At 51.1% G+C, this 17,047-nt stretch overlaps 1 protein-coding gene and 1 long non-coding RNA gene across 6 annotated transcripts in view; one reads left to right on the top strand and one right to left on the bottom strand.

The window, feature by feature from the left end:
- Nucleotides 1–1,552: 1,552 nt before the first annotated feature.
- LOC145720372 (uncharacterized) lies at nt 1,553–9,397 on the bottom strand. Of its 2 annotated transcripts, XR_014143287.1 has the most exons (4): nt 8,828–9,397; nt 2,736–2,869; nt 2,342–2,491; nt 1,553–2,038 (listed from the first exon to the last, which is right to left on the bottom strand). It is a non-coding gene; the product is annotated as an uncharacterized LOC145720372 (long non-coding RNA). The 2 variants fall into 2 exon arrangements; XR_014143288.1 differs by lacking the exon at nt 2,342–2,491.
- A 215-nt stretch (nt 9,398–9,612) lies between these two features.
- PCGF3 (polycomb group ring finger 3) overlaps nt 9,613–17,047 on the top strand; it is a 54,106-nt gene continuing 46,671 nt past the window's right edge. For 3 of the 4 annotated variants that reach the window (XM_006747909.3, XM_081812856.1, XM_031018854.2), the window contains exon 1: nt 9,684–9,796. The gene's annotated coding sequence lies outside the window, so the exon portion shown is untranslated. Of the gene's footprint in view, nt 9,797–17,047 lie in introns of all 4 variants that reach the window. The other variant, XM_081812859.1, reaches the window with a different exon arrangement.

The following is a 17,047-nucleotide window of genomic DNA, read 5'->3' as shown; positions in this document are numbered from 1 at the left end:
TTAACCACCCCTGCAACTTAGCCGGTGAGAAACTGCCACCGTGGTAGGCTCTTGCCTTTCTCCAGTGGACTTTCATTCACAATAACCCCTTCCAACTTCCTCCTTCTTCTCTTTCAAATAACATTCCTCTCCTTTGTTTTTTGGATTAGCCTATGATTTTGGCTGCAGCTTGCTTGTCCTGCATTGCAATTCCTTGCTATTCCTGAGTAAACTCATTTTTTTTTCTTGCTGGTAAAATAACTGACTTTTATTTTTAAGGTCAACAGGTACAAAATTAACAAACTGTACACAGGACTTGTATGCTAAAAATTATGCAACACAAATGAAAGAAATTAATGAAGACCTTAAAAAAAAAAATGGATTGGAAGACTCAACACAGTAAACATGTCAGTTCTCCCCAGATTGATCTATGGACCTAATGCTACTCCTATCAAAAGGGTTTTATAAACATAGACTGGGGAAAAATATTTGCAAACCACATATCCGACAAAGGACTGGTATCTAGAATATATAAAGAGCCCTCAAAACCCAACAGTAAAAAAAAAAAAAAAATCCCAATTATCAAGACATGAAAAGACATCTCACTGAAGAGAATATACAAATGGTGAGTGATGATGAATGGCTAACATCACTAGCTATTAGGAAAATACAAATTAAAACCACAATGAGATACCACTATACACCTTTCAGAATGGCTGAAAGAAAAACCAATGACATCCAATGCTGGTGAGGTTATGGGTAACTCAGTTACTCATTCATTGCTGTTAAGAATGTAAATGGTAGAGCTACTGCAGAAAACAGGTCAACAGTTTTTATAAAACTAACATGTAATTATCATATGACCCAGCAGTTTCACTCTGAGGCATTTATCCCAGAAAACTAAAAACATATTTTCAACAAAAATCTATACCCAAATGTGTGCAACAGCCTTATTTGTGATACCCCAAAACTGAAAACAACCTATTTGCCTTTTAGTGAGCAAATGGTTAAGCCAACCACAGTGCATCCACACCATGGAATGGGGCTAAGTGGGAATGGACTGTTCATACACCAAGCAGTTGGGGGAATCACAGGGTAATCATGCTGAGTGGGGGCAGTCTCTCATTGGCTGGGCTGTTGCTGGGGGAGAAGGAAACTTTCCTCCTCTGGGATAAAGTAGTAACTACAGGGGCACTGACTTACTTTTGAGGTCCCTCTGTTCTTTTTGTGTCTGCAATTCAGAGCTTCACCTGTGGAACCTCCCTATTCCATTTTAGTGAGGTTTCCCTTTATTAATATTCACAAGTTCCATTTGTTTATATTTTTGAAAAGATACAATTTTAGAAGTGGAGAGCAGATTAGTGGTTTGAAGAGGGAGCGGAAGGGAGACGGGATCCTCCTGGTGATGGAAATACTCTGTCTTGACTGTGGCAGTGGGTACAGGACTCTACGTATGACACAGCCATGTGATGTCAGTGTAAGCAAAACTGGAGAAATCTAAGATCATGATTCATCAATGTTGGTATCATGGCTGTGATATCATACAGTTGTGTTTTGAAGATGTCATCTTTGGGGGAAACTGGGCAAAGCGTACAAGGAATCTCTGTATTATATCTTACAACTGCATTTGAATCTATAATTATCTCAAAACTCACACAACATGGAAAGCACACTCATTTGGAAACAACTTTTTCCACTCTCACATTTTATTTAAATTTGGGCTAATATCTTCAACATAAGCATCTCAGCTGTTCAAGTTTTGAATCGAGGTACACCACCATCCACAAAGGGTCATTCTGCACCCAGATTCCAACTGCACACTGTTGGGACCACCACATCTTGAAGAAACTCTTCAGTGATCTCCACCTATGTCTTCCTTCAACAATGATCTTTATGGGGCGCCTGCGTGGCTCAGTTGGTTGAGTGGCTGCCTTCGGCTCAGGTCATGATCCCAGGGTCCCGGGATCGAGCCCCGCATCGGGCTCCCTGCTCAGCGGGGAGCCTGCTTCTCCCTCTCCCACTCCTCCTGCTTGTGTTCCCTCTCTCGCTGTGTCTCTCTCTGTCAAATAAATAAATAAAATCTTAAAAAAAAAAACACAATGATCTTTAAAGGTTTAAAATAACACCTGACACACAATTATGACTAAACCTTTGTTCCAATTCTTTATCTCCTTTTTCCTTAACCAAACACAGACTCCCATCAGCATCCCAAACTAGCATTAATCAAGGCTTTTTCAGGCCACCGTGTCTTCCCTAAACAGTATCTTGTTCAAAATTAAGCAACTGAGAGCAGTCCCTTTGCCAAGGATGGAGCAAAGCCAACACCTTCTTCGCTGAGGGTATTGGGGGAAAAAAATCTCACCTTAGATGATGAGATGGCCACAGCCCATCCTGTTTGTGTGGCTTTTACTTGGCTTTTATCTGCTCCTCTCAAGAGAATGTCAGCTATTTGAGGGCAGGAGCCAGTCTGTCCACACCCAAATCCCTGGAACAGGCTGGGGCCAGCACACAGCTGCGGAGGAAGAGACAAGTGTGCGGGGTGGGCGACCTCTCTGCCTTGCCCCTGGTCTGTCCAGCAGGTTCTCCACAGGGCGGCCCACTCCCCCAACCCTGCCCTACAGTGTGCATCTTGGACAGGAGCCTCTGAGCCTTCTGATTGCAGACGCACACCCTCCCTTCCCAGCACCCACGTCTTTACTCGGGTCCACTCCATTCTGCTTTCCCCAAGTTCATGGCTGCTGAAAACCCACACACACCGATGCTGCACCACAGCAGGGGACTGAGTAAGCAAATCAGAATCTGGATTCTCAGGCTGTCTCAAAAAGGACGGTGTGACTTCATTCTTATCCATACGGGAGGCCAATCAGGGAATCTGCACTGGAATGTGAACCTGTTTAGTTAAAGGAAGAAAGTCTCTGGTCACTGTGGTCTGTGCTTCAGTTGGTCCCCACCAGAGAGAAGCCCTTGGGGTTGCCTCCTCCTAATCTGTTCTTCTGTCTCTCCCATAGTCTAGGAAGCCAGCCCTGGAGGCTCATTACATATCAAAGTCAGGACGAGTATCTGCAACCCCAGCTGGCTAGCCCGTTTCATGGAGGACTCTGGGGTCCAATCTTTTTCTTGTTGCTCAGACCTGTTCAGCCTGCTAAAAAAGAGGAAGGATCTGAGTTCTCACGTTTCTGTATGCACATGTGAGGTGGGCAGCTTTCTGTATGTGCATGGTGTAAAGTAGTATCTAGCATGTATATGAGAGAGAGGGAGAGGTGGGTATCTAGTGTTGCTGTGCATGGCCTGATGTTTACCTGCTTTGTGTGTGTGTGTCGAATGCGAGATGGTATCTAGTGTGTGTTCATGATGTGTTACGTAAGACTGTATGGTTTCTGGTATGTGTGGTGCAAGATGGGTCTCTGTCTTTTGTGTATGTGTAGTGGGGTGAAACGGGAAAACAGGCAGCTAATACTTTGGTGGGTAGTGTGCAAAGTGTGTCTACTTTGTGTGTGTGGTGTAAAACAAGTGTGTGTTACATCAGAAGCTGTGCTGGGTCTGAGATTTTGCTCTACTTGTAAGCTCACAAGCCGCCCACAGGTCCCATATATGTGTGTGCAGGAACCATGGGACCCAGGTCCGAGGTGAAGAGCGCCCGCCCCTCGCGGCTACGGCAATGCCTTGTGTCGGTCCCTCACCTCTCGTTTCCATGGGCAGGCAGGTGGTGTGCACATGCCAGGGGGTGCGCTTCCGAAGAAGAACCCCGAAATAGGAAACTCTTATCTTATACAGGACTGCTGTGAACCTCCCCATTCTGCCTTCCAGAGACAGAAACCTTCTCTTTATGCTGGAACGTGAGCAAATCTCCTCCAGGGAGGGGAAGGGTTGGGCATTTTTCCTGACTATCCCGGAATGTCTCTGAGACAAACATTCTTAACTAGGCTGTAAATTATTTTGCTCTGAGGACCTGGACCAGGCAGGAACAGAAACCTGAGAAATTCATGGAGAACCCCCTCCCAACAGGATCTACTTTTTTTTTTTTTTTAAGATTTTATTAGAGAGCGAGCGAGAGAGAAACAGCATGAGAGGGGGGAAGGTCAGAGGGAGAAACAGGCTCCCCGCCGAGCCGGGAACCCGATGTGGGGCTCGATCCCAGGACTCCGGGATCATGACCTGAGCCGAAGGCAGTCGCTCAACCGACTGAGCCACCCAGGCGCCCCAACAGGATCTACTTTTTTAAAAATACCTCCACAGGGGCCACAAGATCAAGTCCACGTTGGGCTCTCGGTGCACGGTATCTGCCCCTCCCCCATGCACGCGCGCGCGCTCTCTCGCTCTCTCTCTCTCTCTCTCAAATCGATCAGTCTATCTTAAAAACAAAAAACACCTTGACAGGTATCTAATTTTTTGTTTGTGGATATGGCATGGTGAATCTTTTAGCACGGCGTTCTGAGGTGGAAAGCGGTGTGTGTGTGTGTGAGAGAGCAAGAGAAAGAGACATGAGTGTCTAATTTATTTGTGTAAAATATGGGATGTCTAACTTTTCTCTGTATGGTTGAAATTAGTATCTTGTGTATGGTATGGGACACTTAACAAGTTTTTCTGGTGTCCATTTGTTTGTGTAGAGAGATGTGCATTTACGTGTGTGCGCGTTGAGGTGAGTGCCACCCAGCTGAGGTTGTTTTGCTGTGTTTACCCTCCCTCTGTTTTATGACACAAATGTCCTGCACTACCACCAGCCTGCTGCAATCCACAAGGGTCCTCACACAGGCAAGCCCACAGAACACACGATGATCCGCATTTACGGGGTGAGCCGCAGCACTCCACACACCCTGCTCTCCACCCTGCTTATCCTTTTTTTTTTAAGATTTTATTTATTTATTGGAGACAGAGAGAGTGAGAGAGCACGAGTGGGGCAGAGGGAGAAGCAGACTCCCCACTGAAGCAGGAAGCCTGACCCGGGGCTCCATCCCAGGACCCTGAGATCATGACCCCAGTGGAAGGCAGACGCCTCACCGACATGGCCACCCCGCACCCTGCACATCGTAGCAGTACCTCCTGGCTCGCACCCCTGGCGGTGGCCCCGTGATGGCACACACGGGCATCTGCCCGTCCTGCCACAGCTACCAGGACCCACAGCGTGCAGACTCACACGTGATGCCTTGCGGACTGGCTCCAGTTTTTTCTGTTACAAATTATGCTTCAATTAGCAGCCTTGTCCGTGGGGCTTTTTTTTGTTTGGTTTTTTTTTTGGCATTTTGCCAGTGTTTTGCCAGTTTTCCCAATTTATCTTTGGGATAAATTCCTACTCGGGGATAGCTGGGCCAAAGGATAAATGTCTATGTAGTTTCACTGGATGTTATCAATCTCCATTAGCAATATATGAGGGTCTCGCCAACAAGATAAGTTATCAAATGGTGAGGTTTTGTCGCCAGACTGATCAGGAGAGGCCTCAGGGGATACCTGACCATAGGCCTGAGGGAGGGAAGAGCCACATGGGCAGCAAGGATGGGCCACCCAGGTCCAGGAGCGGCTCTGCCAGGCCTTGAGATGTGACAGCCGGCATGTCCAGGAGAGCCACACAGTTGGAAGAAGTGAGCTGGGGAGAGCAACCAGGCCAGGCCAGAGTCAAGGCAGGGCTTGGCCCTGAGGCAGGACCTCGGAGACTCAGAGCAACCCCTGGGCTGCTAAGCAGAGGCCTGGCACCCTCTGACTTAGGTACTGAAGGCTCAGCTCCTGGGCTGCTCTGTTCAGCGTAGGCTGGGGGCAGGGCAGAGTCTGTGGTAACAACCCAGACAGAACAGGTGGGCTCAGGCCAGGGCAGCAGCTGTGCGGTCCCAGAGCCATGGCTGGGTTAAGGCATATTTGAAGATAGAGCCCCAGGACTTCCCCAGGAACTGGATGTGAGAAAACAGAGAAAGAGAAGAATCAGGAATGAGTCCAAATGTTTGTGCCCCCGTAACAGAAAAGATGGAGTGGCTATTGGTTGAGATGAGGAAGGTGGAAGGAAGCAGGTCACCTGTGTCGCCCCGAGCTGTGTCCTGAACCTGGTGGGAATGATGTCTGCTGTCCACTGGAGGGACACATCATGCATAAACATAGGAGCGTAGCCAGCATTTGGACTGGGCTTGAAACCATGGGCGGAGTGAGCACTGGCCAGGAGAGGAGCCTCAGGGAGAGGGGAGGAGGCCTGACAGGAAGAGCCCAGGAGGAGAGAGGGTGGCAGAGGGGCCAAGAAGGTGCCAGGAATGGGGCAGAGCACGATGGAGAATGGGCTACGGGGAAAGTATTTCAGGGGAGAAGCAGCACAGGGGGTCATGGAGATGACAATGGCCACTGGACAGAGCCCCACAAAGCCTTGGGTGCCTGGACCAGAGCATTCTGTTCGAGTTGGGGCAGGGCAGAAGCCCAAGGGTTTAAGAGAGATCATGGAAAGAGAAACTGGAGAGGCCGAGTATAGACAGCTCTTTGGAGGAGTCATGCTGTGAAGACAAGCACAGAAGTACACCATCAGGAGAGAATAAGCCCTGTTCCGTACTGTTAAGATGGGCGGCCTCACCCTGAGTTTGTAAGTGAATGCAGTGATCCAACACAGAGAATGGTCCAGGAGAGGTGAGGTGGAGCAGCTGGGTGGGTGCCAAGGACAGGCCAGTGCCCTGGGATGGCTGGGTGGCACAGGAGTGAGGACAGCTCACCCTCCTGGGAGGAGGGAGCAGTGGGCTGGGGGTGGGGAGGCAGTGTCCTCTCACTGCTTGTACCATGTTTCCGGTTTCTTCTTTCTTTCCTGCTCTATTGAGGTATAGACCACATACATGTAACCAGTACGCTCAGTGAGTTTTGCCCCATGTATACACCCATGAACTTACCACCGCCACCCACACAGCACACAGTTCCATCATCTTAGGTTTCCTTGGGGCCCTGCAATCACGCTGCTCTTACGCTTTTGCTCTGAGTGAAGCTCCTAGAGGCTTTTGAGCAGAGGAGAAACATGGCTCGACTAATGTGTTATGAAAGTTACTACTCTGTGTTGAGAATAGATGTTGGGGGAGGGAGTATCAAGAAAAGAAGCAGAGAGACCAGTCTGGAGGCTATGCACTAATTCAGAGGCAATCAATGACCTTGGACCAGAGTGGGGGTGGAAAGCTATAGCCATATTCTGAGGGGTCTGCTGACAGCAGGTATGGGCTTGGAAGAAAGGACCCCAGTGTCTTGGCTTAGCAGGCAGGATGGAGCCCTCTCCTCTGCAATGGGGGCTGGGGTGAGTAGCAGGCTCGGGGGAAGATCAGGAGTTGATATCCTGATATCAGAGCCTGAGCTCCCTAAAGATAGCCCAGAAGAGATATGGCCAGACAGTTGGATATAGGAGCCCAGAGTTCAAGGTCAAGATCTCGGGTGTTGTTGCTGATGAGGTCCCCGGGGAGAGCAGGCAGGTGAGATGTCCTGTCTGCAGTCTTTGAGAGAGACCTGTGGCCATGCCTCATGCACACACTCTGGCTCTCCCCCATTTGCAGACAGACAGCTACAGTGTCAGAAGGCCATTGCATGACTTCCTGGGGTCACTGCTCTGTGCCCAGGGCTGTTCCTGGCCTATTAACCCCACTTCTTTTTTTTTTTAAGATTTTATTTATTGATTTGACAGAGAGAGACACAGCGAGAGAGGGAACACAAGCAGGGGGAGTGGGAGAGGGAGAAGCAGGCTCCCTGTGGAACAGGGAGCCTGATGTGGGACTCGATCCCAGGACCCTGGGATCATGACCTGAGCTGAAGGCAGTCACCTAACCGACTGAGCCACCCAGGTGCCCTATCCCCACTTCTGACACCCAGGCCTCCACTCCAGACTGGTTCAACTTAGCTGCCATTTCCCTGGAAAATAGAAACAGCTGGATGAGATGCTGCCCAGGGCCCACTCCCTGCATCGGGGTCTTCCTCCCCCAGTGTGAAAGGCTGCCACAGCCCCCTGCCCCGGATCCGGTCCCCAGTCCTGGGTAAGGACTTGGGCTCAGGCAGCCTTCCCTCTCTCCAGTGTGCTCATCTCTCCCTGTACCCCATCAGTGCCACTGAGGCTCTGACCCAAACAGAAAACAGCCCTCTAGTCCCAGAAACCCTCCAAAGAAAAACCCCTGGAAAGGTTGTCTATATTTACCCTCCTCCCTTGAGCCCACCACAATTCAGTTTTTACCCTGGCAATGCAACCACACTGCACTGGACAAGGTCCCAGAAGGGTCCCACTCCCCACACCCCTCTCAGCAGCTGACAAGACATCACTCACCCCTGGGGATCCTTCTCCCCAGTCTGCTCAATCTGGGTCTTTCTTGCTGGACCCTCCTGGACTCTCTGATTTCTCCACGTGGGCAGGGGGCTCAGCGCCCCCCATCCCTCACTCCAAACACTGCAAACTCAGACTCCACTCCCGAAGCCCACAGACTCACAGAAGGGCCACAGGGAGTCTACTGGCTATTACAGCTGCACTCCTGACCCCACCCTCCTGTGCTCCATCACCATCCCCAGATTGTCAGAGGCTGTCCACTCTTCCAGTCGTTCCTCACCCATCCCTGCCTGTTCTCAGGCTGAGCCCCAGCAGTCCACACTTCCTCCCCTCCCCAGCACCACCCAGTGCAGCACCGCAGCTTCTTCCCTGCACTGTCTCCCTCGCTGCTCGTGCCAGACAAACACAAGACAGCCAGAGGGAGGCTTTACCATGCTGGCACCATGCCATCAACCCTCTGCTCCGAATGCCCAGGGACCTCTCCATCTGACCTCATCTCCTCCCTCTCCATGCCCCATGCCCCCTGCTTCCATGCTGGCCCCTGGCAAGCATCCTTCAACACCCGCCACTTTGTACCCTGGTGCTGGCAGGACAACTTACCTGTGAACCCCACCTCCAGATATTTGCAGGGCTCCTTCCCTCTATGTTCCGACTCTGTGCCTCTATGGCTGGCTCCCTCTGTGTCCTTACAGGCCCATCCACCCGTCTACGGCCATACCACCCTGAACGCGCCCGATCTCGTCTCCATGCCCATCCACCCTATTGTAACTAACACTCCAGACATCCACTGCCTCCCCTACCCAGTTCATCCGGCTCCCATATGACACCAGATTTGTTTTTGCCTTTCTTATTGCCCCCTCCCCCGCCAAGGTGTGGACCCCAGGAAGGGATGGACGTCACGGCCACTGCTCACGCTCCAGGGCAGGGCCTGTGCAAGGGTGGACGCACAGAGTTGCGGGGTCAGCCCTGCTGCCCACTCTCCCGCCTGGAGCACGGGGAGCGCTCTGTGCTAGGTCCCAGAAAGGACTGGATCGCAAGAACGAGACCGACTCCGCCACAAGAATGCCCCGGTCCGGGAGCCGGGCTCGGCGCCAGCTGCCTACTAGATCCTGTGTCCGGGAGGACTCTCCCTCCCCGCAACCCCGGCGCAGCACCCGCCGACCACGCCCCCTCTGCCCACTGCCCCTCGGGCCACGCCCCCGCAATCCCCTGCCTCCTCTGCGGGCCCCGCCCCTGGCACCCTCCCAGCTCCAGATCCCTCGGCCAAGCCCTGCCCGAACGCGCCTGCGCCTTCTGACCACGCCCCGCCCCCGCCCTTCAGGCCCCGCCCCCGGGCCCCGCCCCCTCCCCGGCTGCGGGGTGGGAGCCGGGCCGCGCAACGCGCATGCTCCATGCGCGGCGCCCCCGACTCGGCGCTCGGCTCCGTTCGGGCATTTCCGCCTCTTTGTTTTAAACTCCGGACGGGTTTTTTTCTCCTGCTCTTGGGGGGGACCCGGAGGGAGCGGCACCCCCCCCCACTCCCGGCGCTGCCCCCGCGTGCGCCCTGCTCGCCCGCAGCCGAGACGGCAGGTCAGTGAGTCCGCGCCCCGCCTGGCCTGGCCCGCGGCGCCCGTTCCTCAGGCCGCGGCCTCGGCCGGTGTGCGGGCCCGGAAGGCTCGGGACCCCTGCCCGCGCCCCTGCGCCCCTCGTCGGCCCGGCCCGCGGAGTCCCCACACGGCTCGGCAGGCTCCGGGCGCTGGCCGGACCCACGGGGTCGGGACCCCGGGACAGGTCACGGGGAAGGGCCGGACCCCGGGACGGGTCATCGGGGAGGGACCAGGGAGGACCGGACCCCGGGACGGGCCAGCGGGGAAGGCCAGACCCTGAAACGGTTCACGGAGGAGGGCTAGACCCCAGACCCACCAGACAGGGACCAGGAAGCGCCGGACCGACCCAGAGAGAGGTCACCGAGGAGTGTCCAACCCTGGGATGGGTCATCAAGAGGGTCCAACCCCAGCACGGGTCACCAAGGAAGACTGGGACCCTGAGACTGGACAGGAGCCAGAGAGGGCTGGACTCTGAGACAGGTCACTGAGGAGGGCCGGACCCCACGATCTGGCAGGACCCAGGGAGGGCTGGAACAGCTGGCCAGGACACCAAGACTGGCTCCAAAGAGGGCCGGGATCCTAGAACAGTCCTGTGAGCACTTCCGAGACCCTGAGACAGTCCCTTCTGAGTGGGAGGCCAGGGTGCCATGAGGAGGGTTCATCCCACGCGACAGACTCGGGATGATCAGGGCCCCAGGTAGGTCATTTGGGAGCATCTGGATGCTGGGGCAGGACCACGAAGAAGCTAGGCTTTCGGGGAGGGCCAGGACCCAGACAAGAGCTGGAACTTGGAGACAGGTCCCTCAGAAGGCCAGAACTCCTGAGCAAGTCGATGGGAATCACCCAGACCCCAAGAGTGGACTCTAAGGAATGCTGGAACCCCAAGCCAGCCCTCCAGGGGGTTGGACCCCTGAGGCAGGATCCAGAGGTGCCTTTAATATGTCCAGTCTGCTCAACTGGATCCACCTGCTGTGAAGGCTTGGGGGCATCAGGGATCCTGGTCACCTGAGCCCCACAGTGCAAATCCCTGTGAGGCCCTTGAGCACCCTGATGTTACGAGCACCTGGGCCAGCCCTACAGACCTTCTGACCTTCAGCAGATGCTGCCTGGCTGGGCCCTAGGGACACATGTGAGGCAGGGTTGGGACCATCCTCATGTCTCTGGGGGTTCAAGTGGAGCTCCTAGTCCACACTGGCTCCATGCCTCAAGTCAGCACTGTGCTCACTGCCCAGATCCCCTACCTTATTCTTCCAGCCCCTACTCCAGGCCTACTGTCTTTTGCCTTGGCCTTGTGGTCAGTGTTCATCACCTTCAACCACCCCTGCCCTCTTCTCTCTCCATGTGTGGGTGTGCCCTCCATCCTGAGACTGGAGGTGTTTTCAGTGTCCAGGAAGTTCCAGGAGGAGTGGGGTCCAACCAGGAGTATTGGAAGCCTAGGGAAGTGTTTTGGGGGCACTGGCCTGGGGCAGGAAAGTTGGAGCAGGCGAGCATACATATCAGGTGAGTGGATCAGGCACCTTCTCCACTCCCGGAAAGGAAAATATTAAAGGACCTAGCAATTGGGGGTCTTTGCTTCTCTGAAACCTTTGAATGAGACTCATCTAGAACCCGTGTTCTCCTTTAATTTGAAAGTGCTAATGAAAAAATAGGGTGTGTTATGTGCTGCCCTTTGATTGGGGAATGGCTCCAGAGTGTGTCCAGTAAGATAATGCTGGAGGAGTTTGAGAGAATGAAAAGCCCAAGAGGGCAAGGGCCTTGTCCAGCTCAGCTCCCAGACCTGGCTGCCTGGTGTGAGGCCAGCAGGCAGCACACAACTGTTAAATGAAGAAGTGAGTGCGTGAATGAATGAGTGAACAGCAGGAATACTTTTAGAAAGATCAACGTGTGTTAGGCTTGCAAACTTATCCGGAGATTGGGCAGTAGGACAAGATACAAATCTAAAACTCTGAGCTATGTGGACTCCCAGGAGAGACACTTGAACTGGTCAGTTCAGTATTTCACTTTGTGCCACAACTTCATTGCTTGGTTACTTGGGAGAAAACCCGTTTAGATTTTCAGATTGACATTTCATAGGACCAAATCTTAACCAAATGGAGTCCCCACATAGTCCAGCTTAGGAACTTTTATTTGCCAAATGTAACCACACTTGGGACCTTCTTACTCAACACTTAGTTCTGATTTTTTCTTTTTTTGTGCTTTTGTTCCTTTTTTAAAACTTAATTTGTTTTGTGAAGTTTTGGAAAAGACTTGCCAAATTGGGCACTCAAGTTTGGTTAGGCTCTTTATTTTCCTATTCTTGGATTTTTAAAGGTGTGATAGTGCTGCATGGTTGCATTATTTATATATTGCTGTCCAACAAATTACCCCGAAACTTAGTGCCTTAAAACATCAGTTATTACTTTACAGTGTCTGTGGGTCAGGAATCCAGGCACTGCTTAGCTGGATCCTCGCTCAGAGTCTCACAAGGCTGCCTTCAGAGTGCTGGCTGGAGCTGTGGTCTCATCTGAAGGTTTGACTGTGTGTCTGACTGTGCTTCCAGGCCCGCTCACTCAGCCCCTGGGGCTCTTCATCGGGCAAGTCAGGGGGAGCCAGTGATAGACCATGGCAGCAAGCGAGAAGGCCACAGTCTTCATGACCTAATCTTGGCAGGGACATCCCATCCCTTTTGCCATGTTCTCTTTGTTAGAACCTAGTCACTGGGCCCAGCCCTTATTCAAGAGGAAGGGTGTGTGTACTGGGAGTGGGGGTGAGGGTCACTGTGGCCATCTTAACACCTGTCGTTTACCAGGTTTCAGCTAATATAGGGCCTGTACCTGAGAAATACCCTGTAAGTAAATTAGCAGAATTGTATATAGAGCAGTGTGTTAAGTATAAGGTTGCAACAATTCAGCTATCTCTTTAAATGTATAGGTTTCTCTGATGTCAACATAATGACTAAAACCGCTGGAACTTAAACATGGGGGAAAATAAATTATAAATAGGGAAGATTCTTGGGAATTGCACTTGTAGCAAATCATAACCAACTCCCCCACCAATCCTGCAAATTAAATTGAGTGCTGTAGAATTCTTTGATAGCTTCAAGTTCAGTGATTTCAGTGTTTCCAGAACATCCTTTTATTCCTGCCCAAGATTTTGCTCCAGGAATTATAAACTGGCTTTTGTAAGAAGTTTTTCAGAGGTAAGATCCTGAGACGTTTTGGATATTTGACCCTTGTAAGGAAGTCATGCTCCAGGATCCTGAATGTAAGGGCCTTAGTGCTCAGGGCTTGGGGCTCCCTGGTGTGCCTAGACTCCAGTACCATGCCTCTCTCTGGCACTCTGGGCTGGGGCTGTAGCATGGAGCTGTAAAGCATACCCATCCGGGGTGGGGGGACTTGTTCCAGGAGCTCTCTGTGGAAGGAAGTGTCCCCTCCTGCTGCCCAATTCTCTCTGGACCTGCCAGGGTTCCACCCTGCTAGTGTGAGGCAGGGCCCTTTGCCAGTGATTGGAATGACTTATTTGAGTTGTTAGATTTGAATTATAAAGCAAGGTTTGTTTTGGTTTATACTGTTACTCTTTATTAAATGCCAGGATTTATTATTTCATTTGAAGCTATTTGCTTAGTGGTCGGAATCGAATTTGAAATTGAAAATTAATTTTACTATTGAAGTATGTTGAGGTTTGGGGACAGTTTCTTACTACCCTTCTAATATTTGCCGTTAACAGTGCAAAAATGCTACCCAATTCATTGTGCTTCAAAAAACAGAACCATACTGTTCTACAAGTTGATAGTTTATCATTAAATTTTAAGAAGTAAGACCTCTAAAAATAATAAGACTATCTTTTCTGATATGCCATGTTCCTCCCTACGGAACTGAATTCTCTGAAGGCCAAATGACAACAATAATGAAACACTTAACACATAATGAGAGGATTAAGGTGTGATCCTTGCTTAGACGCATTTTTCAGAATTGTCTATTAAATTAAGCAAAACGCATTGATAAGAAATAAAACTCGCTAGAAAATATAGTCCTTAAAAACTGATTGTTGGGTTGATTGCTTTTTTGAAGAGAACTGCTAATATTTAGGTGAATTTGGAGAGTGGAAGTTAATTGGATTATTTTGCAAATGAATCAGTATTCTCTGGACTTTGCTGCAATAACAGCAAATTCCAGATGTTTAGCAAGAAATATGCAAACAGTAGAAAGCTGTCTGCATTCCTCTTTGAAACCCCTGCTAACTGGATTTTATGGAGGCAGGAAGTGTGGTGATGCTCAGCAGGGCCTGGCCGGTGTTGGATGCTCAGCAAAAAACTAAAAACTGATCTTTATTCACACCTTGTGTAGCCCTGTCCTGGAGGTACTGTGTGTATCAACTTGTCTGGTTCTTAAAGCCACCCCAGGTCTGCCCTCTGATCACCCCTGTGTGCCTGGGAGGAAACAGACACAGGCCACAGATGGGACTTGAGGAGCAGAGAAGGGTCAGCCTTCCCCATTTTTATTTCAGAAAATAACACAATGGAGAAAAACAAAGAATTCTGTACCCCCACCCCGATCTAGCAATTATGTGCTAATTATATGCTCAAACATATTTGCTTTACCTCTTTTTTCTAAATACATATTTATTGTCATTGAATCATCTGAAAGTAGCTACAGACAATCTACCAAGTTCCTTAAATAATTCAAGAGCACACAAGTCACAGGATTAGGATGGTCTCCACAAAACCACAATGTCATTATCACACCTGAGAAATGGGCACTTGGTTCATATAACAGCTAATAATTTCCTGTTCATTTTCACATCTCTCCACTTGTCTCAAGAATGTCTTCTATGGCATTTTTCCCTTAACCAGATCCAGGCAGGTTCCGGGCATGGCACAGGGGGTCATGCCCCTCCTGAACCAGACACACCTGGGTTCCCAGAGTGGCACTGGGGGTCATGTCCTTTCTGAACCAGACACAGGTGGTTCCCTCTGTGGCACTGGGGACCATGCCCCTCCTGAACCAGGCACACCTGGGTTCTCAGAGTGCACTGGGCGTCATGCCGCCTCCTGAACCAGACACACCTGCATTCCCAGAGTGGCACTGGAGGTCATGGCCCCTTAGTGTCTTTTTAGGTTCCCCCCTTGCCCTCCGCAGGGTTGACTTGTCTAGGTGACGTGTCACACCTGGATTTTTCTGATTCTTCACTTACGGTGTTGTCCACCTTTGTTGTCCCTGTGTACTCTATAAACTGAAGGAATGAGAGAGAGGCAGAGTCAGGCTTGAGATTTGGGAGATCCCTTCGTAGGAGCCAGTGAGGGCTTCATGTCGCGCCATCGGGGACACACGGTCAGGTTGTGGTGGTACTTGGGTCAGCCCCGCTGGCTGCACTTCTGGTGCCGCAGTTCCCAGTGTCCTCCCAGGGGGCAAGTCAGCCGGGCCCTCCCTGTTCTGTTTCTGATGGGGAGGCATCCTCCGGCCGTTTCATCCTTCCTCACAGGCACATGGGCGAGCCCTACTCATCAGTTTTGATGCTTTTGGCAGAAGGTTCAGTGGGTGGAAGGGTTTGAAATCGTTAATGGAAATAGGACTTTTGCTGACAAATAACATTTATTTTCCATAAAGTAAGTGCCTTTCTTACTGTAGAGACAGGAATGGCTAGAGGCATTTCGTTTTCCCCAGCCTTTCGTTGAAGGCAGCCTCTTGAAAAAGATGGACATCAGAAATCACAAGAGGGGTGTCTTACCCGTCACAACAGAATGTCATGGATGGAGTGGTTTAAGCAGCAGGCATTTATTTCTCACTGTCCTGGGGACTGAAGTCCAAGAACAAGGTGCTAGTTGTGGTTCGTGGTGCGGACCAGCTGCCTCCTGGCTGTGGAAGCCCTCTGCGGGCTCTTCTTGCAAGGACACTAATCTCATCTGGGCCCACCCTTACACATCTAACCCTCTCGCCCCCAGAGGCCCCATCTTTGGAGATGGGTTAGGGCTCCAACACAGGAATTTGAGGTAGGCACAGTTCAGTCCAGACCAAGAGGCTGTAGCTTCTGCCCCTTGTTTATTAACCTGTTCCTTGTCTCTAGAATTGGGAGAATAGTTGCCTAATGAAAATGGTCCCAGGGCTGGTGGTCACCCTATTTTACATGCTTGGGAAACTGGCCCTTTCTTCTGCTATTAACTCCATTTCTTTAAATACCATTACATTAATTTTCTAATGCTGCATAACAACTTGCCACAAAATTAGTGGCTTAAAGGACACCGACTTACTAGTCCCAGTTCCGTGGGTTGGAAGTCTAGCACAGTGTGGCTGCTCTTCCTGCTCAGGGCCTCAGAGGCTGAAATCAGCGTGCTGGGCTGAGGCTCTTGTCTGGGACTCGGGTCATCTTCTGAGCTCACTAGCCCATCTCCGGTGGTTGCTGGATTGGGGTCCTGCTTTGTTGCTGGCTGTCCGTTGGGGGTGCCCTCAGCTCCTAGAGGCCCCACAGTTCTTGTCCCAGGATGGTGGGTACTTGACAGCAAGTTGTTTTCTGCCAGGCCGGTAGGACTCACCCCTCTGACCTGCTCTTCTGCTACCAGCTGGAGAAAACTCTGCTTTGAAAGACCATGTTATTTGGCTTGCCCTGTTTTAAGGTCAGCTGATTTGGGACCGTAATTACATCCTCAGAAATGCCTTTGCAGCAGTACCTAGGCTAATAAGGTGGGAGATACGTGTATGCCAGAGTCTCGTGGCCATCTCAGGATTCTGCCTGCCACAGTCCTGGCACCCCAGAATTCGTATCCTCCCAAATGCCAAATACACCTCTCCCTCTCCTGAGGTTCCCCAGGGTCTCGTCCCACTGCAGCACCAGCTCAAAGTCCCAGACCTTGCCTGAACCACAGAGCTCTGGAGTCTCCTCCCCTGGATCATCCGCTTGGTGCAATCCACTGGGTGCTGGTCCTGGACACTTGTGAACCAAGTGAGACAGATTGCCTTCTCAGGGCACCCCTCACAGCAGGACAGGTGTAGGTTTACCAGTTGAGAATGGGGAAGTGGACGTAGCAGGGAGTCCCAGGCCCAACGCAGTTCTGAAACCCAGTGGGGATCCCCAGTCGGGATTCTTTTTTTTTTTTTTTAAGATTTATTTATTTATTTATTTGAAAGTGAGAATGAGAGAGAGAGAGAGTGTACATGAGAGGGGGGAGGGTCAGAGGGAGAAGCAGACTCCCCACTGAGCAGGGAGCCCCATGCGGGACTCGATCCCAGGACTCCAGGATCATGACCTGAGCCGAAGGCAG

The sequence above is a fragment of the Leptonychotes weddellii genome, chromosome 2 (assembly GCF_054177405.1).
Source record: "Leptonychotes weddellii isolate Sample4059 chromosome 2, ASM5417740v2, whole genome shotgun sequence".
Classification (NCBI taxonomy): Eukaryota; Metazoa; Chordata; class Mammalia; order Carnivora; family Phocidae; genus Leptonychotes; species Leptonychotes weddellii.
The sequence above is the reverse complement of the archived record's forward strand: the minus strand, read 5'-3'. Positions and strand labels throughout refer to the sequence as shown.